Here is a 5,327-nt window from a genome sequence, read left to right as displayed (position 1 = left end):
CTCCAGCAATTTACGAATCAAATCTGGCTAATCTGATCCAAACACCACCACCCCACTCACACACAAAACCAAATCTCACTACTGCCAATCAAAGACAACCAACCACACCCTAGGCCACCCGCAACCTCTCTCACCACCAGAGAAATACAACAAGCAAATAGTAAGAGAAGGAACCCACACAAGTGACACTGGCAGAAAACCCCACACATACACTAAGTAGAAGAATATAAGCATTGTCGCACGACCCCACCCTCCTCACCATGCCCCCTCCCCTTCTTTCCCCCTCTTTTCTTCTTGACCTAACACTGTATGCAACACTTAACGTCTCACAACACATGAAACTGATCTGTAGAAAACACTTTAAAAGAGACCATGCACATATTTTTGTAAACTAAGAAATCGCACACCGCTTACGTACAGTCATCTCTAAACAGTGTACAAGAAACAAAACACAGAAAAGTAATAAATAAATAAATCTTAAGACAATAAAGGTAAAGGACCCCTAATCATTAAGTCCAGTCATGAATGACTCTGGGATTGCGGCGCTCATCTCGCTTTATTGGCCGAGGGAGCTGGTGTACAGCTTCCGGGTCATGTGGCCAGCATGACTAAGCCGCTTCTGGCAAACCGGAGCGGTGCACGGAAACGCCGTTTACCTTCCTGCCGGAGTGGTACCTATTTATCGACTTGCACCTTGATGTGCTTTTGAACTGCTAGGTTAGCAGGAGCAGGGACAGAGCGATGGGAGTTCACCCCGTCGCGTGGATTCAAACCGCCGACCTTCCGATCGGCAAGTCCTAGGCTCAGTGGTTTACACCACAGTGCCACCCGGGTCCCTTAAGACAATAAAACCAGACTTCAATTAAAGGGCTTGCAGGGTTGAAAAGATGTCTTCAGTAGGTGCTAGAACTTCAACAGGGATGGGGCTTGTCTGACCTCACCTGGAATAAAGTTGCACAAAATTGGGCCCAGAAAATTTATGACTCCTGCTGTATCCAAGCTGTGCATCCGAACCATAGGGAACCATTAACAGTGACCCCCCCCCCCCAAGTCCTCAGTGATTGGGCAGGGAAATAAGGTATTCTTTAGAGAAAGTGGTGACCTTTAAGGAGGAATTTACCCAAACGATGCTTGGATTTTTGGTCCATTAAACTAGACTAGATTTCACAGCTTCACTTTTCCTGTCACGTATTATTCAGGTAGCTTGATGTAGGTTAGAATCAGAGTTGGAGGATGCTTCAGATGTAGCTGATTAATTAACAATCAGCACATTTTATTTATTTAACTGTCTCTCCTACAGTTCTGGTCCACTCACAAAAAAAGAACAATTAAACACTAAAAAAAAGACGAAACAGCCTTAAAACAGCCTTAAAGAAGGTGAAATTACCAAAGGGAACAGTCAATAAAAGCAGCAATTAAAAAGCCTGTGCCTTCCACCTTTCCTTTTTCTGCAGTCAAATGCCTCTGAGAAAACGAATGTTTGAAATGTTCTACCTAAAATTCATCATATTTTATTATCTGAAATGAAACAGTGCAGTAAAAGAACCTGCAGTCCAAAACATTTGTATGGAATGGAGTTTTCTGGTTTTGTTTTTTTTTAAAGAAAACTTATGTATTTAGTTTTATTTTTAAAAAGATTCTAGGTTTATTCTTTTTTTAAAAAAAAATTCAGTTTCAGAAAACACATCTAACAAATAATCCCCATATACCCTCCCTGAAGCATTCCATGCATGTACAAAGCAAACGATACAGTTAAACATTAAGCAAGTTTGTACAATAGTTAGAGTTGATTATAGGAGTTAAGGGTCTTCTATTCTCCATCTTGTCCCAGAGTGAGCCATGGTAGCAGGTGCTGTACTGAATAGACACGTACCATAAAGTTTCCAAATCATCTTTGCCTTTGTGTTCCTGAGCTCCCTAAATTGTTTCATTAGTTTCTGCATATTCTATTCCACCATGCCTCTAGAGTTAAGTTAGTGGCTGTTTTCCAATATTGCACAATTATATTTCTAGCCGCAGACATTAAAAAGGATTAGTGGGTCCTTAAGCAATAAATTATTTTGATCATCTCTACACAGATTTAATAAAGTTAGCCTCAGATCAGGTTATATCACCTGTTGTGTAATGTAACGAACTTCTTCAAAGACTAATTTCCAAAATAATTGGTACTGGTTTTAATTGTCACCACATTTGGATATATGAACCTAACTGCTGACAAAGGACTTGAATGGGAGCTCAACCTGTGGCATTCCACCTGTGAATTGTTTTAAAACTATTTTCTCTCATTTTAGCAGAAACTGACTTAAAAGGTTTTCCCCCTCCCAAAGATTTTGGCAGAATGCATTATCTATTTCACTGTTCTGGGTGGTGAATAATAATAATAATAATAATAATAATAATAATAATAATAATAATAATAATAATAATAATTTTTTAGAATATTCCTGTTTTCATAAGAGAAATGTTGGATTGTATGTCATAAGAAACCAATCCCTCCTTGTGTGCATATATCTGAGTAAACATGATGTGAAGGAATAGGTATTTGTAGCCATTTTGTGTTTGTCTGTAAAACTTGGGTTGTAAAATGATTGCCTTTTGGCTCTCCTGCCAAGAAGGGTCAAAAGTGCACAAGGACGTTAAGAGTTCAAAAGGACCTTTTGCTCAGGAAATTGTGCATAAGAGGGTCAAAGGTTCATGCTAGGAACTTGGCAATTAAGGGGAAATAGAGACACCCAGATGTTTGCTTATCGTGAGACTGGTGCTCCTCATGCAGGCAAGCTTTTTGCAGCGTCAATACAACACTGTTGGCAACAAATGCCTCCCTCCCCGTTAAATACAGATTTACCTTTCCTGGAGAAAATCAGATACGTAAAGAAAAGAAATATTGCCAATGTCTTCTTTGCAATATCTCAGTCACCTATTTGCAGTTAAGCCCATCTGGAAGAACCCTTAACCATCCCTCTACTCCTGATTAGAGTGAGCACAGCAACTCTTCCTGGTAGACCTTGCCCAATGAGGCAGTTGGGAGGACTGAAGGTCCCTGCCTTCCCACAGTTCCCTAAGCTTCCTCCTCCCCTGGGTCCTTCCCAAGCAATCTGAGACTTTGTCACTGTGACTGGCTTTGCTCCACCCTCTTCATAGGTCTCCTGGTTCTGAGACCACGGGAGAGGGGAGCTGGTTGCAGCAGGAGGGGGAGACTCCCTGGCTTCTTCAGCAGCCTGCCTCATCTCTGTCTTTTGGTTTCCCTCCTTTCCAGTCTCTGCTTCTGCCTCTGCTTCTGGACTGCTCTCTGCCACAGCCTCTTCCTGCTCACTAAACCCTGTTACCTCTTCAGCTTCCAACACCACTTTTGTCCTAGTCTTCTCCCTCTTCTGCCTCTGACCACTTCTTGCCGTCTCACCATCAATCCCCTTGCTCTGTGTCAGGATCACAGAATGCTGTGTGAGATAGTAAGTCTGCAAGCTTGAGTTTGCTAGCTGATGCAATCAGCCTGCAATGCTTTCTATGGAAGTGCTGGGTCAGAACGACTCAGCAGTAATGTGCTGACAGTTGATTGGCTGTCATTGGTTTAAAAGGGAAACCTGTCCAGCAGTAAAGGTGGTGGTGTAGAGGAGTGTGGTCAAAGAGAGAGAGTTAGAGGTCTTCCTATTTGCCTTAAGGTGCAGTCAGGTACTTTGCTTGACTGTATGAACTGCTTGTGTATTATAGCCTGTAGATATTTGTATATGTTTGTTCTTGTATATGTTTGTTGTATATGTTAGTCGTTTAGTCGTGTCCGACTCTTCATGATCCCATGGACCAGAGCGCGCCTTTCCCACTGTCCCCCGACTTGGTTAGAAGGCTGGCGGGGGGGATTGATGGTGAGACGGCATGGCTCTGGGTCCCGTTCTGGGGGCTGGGGGAGGGGGAAGCTCGGGCTTCCCCCGCCCCAGCCCCACGCCTGGGGGGGGGAAATAATTTTTTTTTCTTTATTCCCCCCCCAAAAAAAATCTAGGTGCGTCCTATGGGCCGGTGCGTCCTATAGGGCGAAAAATACTGCAGTTCATAGCTTCTCTGAGTTATTCAAGCCCCTTCGCCATGGCAAGGCAGTGATCCATGAAGGGGATTTGTATATATAGCTCACAATAAATATACTGCACTGAAGAACCTGGAACTCTGAGCATTTCTGCTAAAGCGCCGTGAAGAATTTGCGACACTCTGAGCCTTCTTCTCTTGGGGTTCCCCAACTGGCACCTTCCACCTCTCCAGCCATACATTGTGATCATAGAGCGTCCTCTCAGAGGACAGTCCCATTAAAGCTAATACTTTTGGCCGAGTAAAGCCAGTGCAAAAAAAGTAGGCCATTTATATATACTCCGAAAATTCAGTAGCTGACCAAGAACATCAGTAAGACCTCAGGAATAAACATTGGAAGGTTACAAATTCAAGGGCGTTGTAGAGCTAGGCAAGGGTAATAAAGGAAGGACGTTTGCTTAGCCTTTGCTTGGAAACACCCATATTCAAAAGAAGTCTGAACGTCAGTCATTTGCTTTAGAGTGTACAAAGGGACTGTATGCAGATAATACACCTGGTGTGTATTGCTACAGAGGGAAAGGTCACTTTCAGTGCAGGCAACAGATTGGTAGAGATATTATGGACACTGCAACCTTCTGATATCGTACGACGGTTGCATATTGTGTGTGGGGTGTGTGCAAAGGGAAAGCAGAAATATTTTACACAAACAAAGGCCCCATCTACATTATACATTTATTTTATTTTATTTTTTAAAAAAATGTTAACAATTTCAACATTTCAAATTATCAAAACAAATCATCTTCATTATTTCCCCCCTTTTTTCCCTCCCCTCTCCCCAAATAACCCTCCCCCCAAGACTTCCCTCAGCTCCTCTCTCTGATTTCTCAACTCATGTTATTCTCTGGATACTGTAAAATTGTATATATCCTTTTATTATCTGTCTACTATATTAACCCTCAATGAATTTGTGTACGTTTATTCAAAACCTGCCAAGGAGTCCAGTTCATTTTTTTTTCTTTTTAAATAATTTGTAAAAAGTTCCCATTCTTCTTTAAAGTCACAGTTGTCCTTATCTCGCGATTTGTATGTCAGTTTCGCCAGTTCTGCATAGTTCATCAATTTCTCTTGCCACTGTTCTTTTGTCGGGGTTTCCTCATTCGTCCATCCTTGTGCTATCAAGACTCTTGCCACTGCTGTAGCATACATAAATAAATTGCATTATACCTTTAAAGCAGTACCATCACCCTTTAAACAGTCGTGGCTTCACACAAAGCATTCTGGGGGCTGTAGTTTGCATAAGATGGTGACAGTTG

The 5,327-nt window shown here is 42.2% G+C and overlaps 1 long non-coding RNA gene across 1 annotated transcript; it reads left to right on the top strand.

Moving 5' to 3' along the window:
- Positions 1 to 2,840: 2,840 nt before the first annotated feature.
- On the top strand, positions 2,841 to 4,844 carry LOC308576184. The gene is made up of 2 exons (XR_014003134.1): positions 2,841 to 3,731; positions 4,119 to 4,844. It is a non-coding gene; the product is annotated as an uncharacterized lncRNA (long non-coding RNA).
- The last annotated feature ends 483 nt before the right edge of the window (positions 4,845 to 5,327 follow it).

Source organism: Podarcis bocagei, assembly GCF_964188305.1.
Source record: "Podarcis bocagei genome assembly, chromosome: 1".
NCBI classification, from domain to species: Eukaryota; Metazoa; Chordata; class Lepidosauria; order Squamata; family Lacertidae; genus Podarcis; species Podarcis bocagei.
Note: the sequence above shows the minus strand (reverse complement) of the source record. Positions and strands in the feature narration are given on the sequence as shown.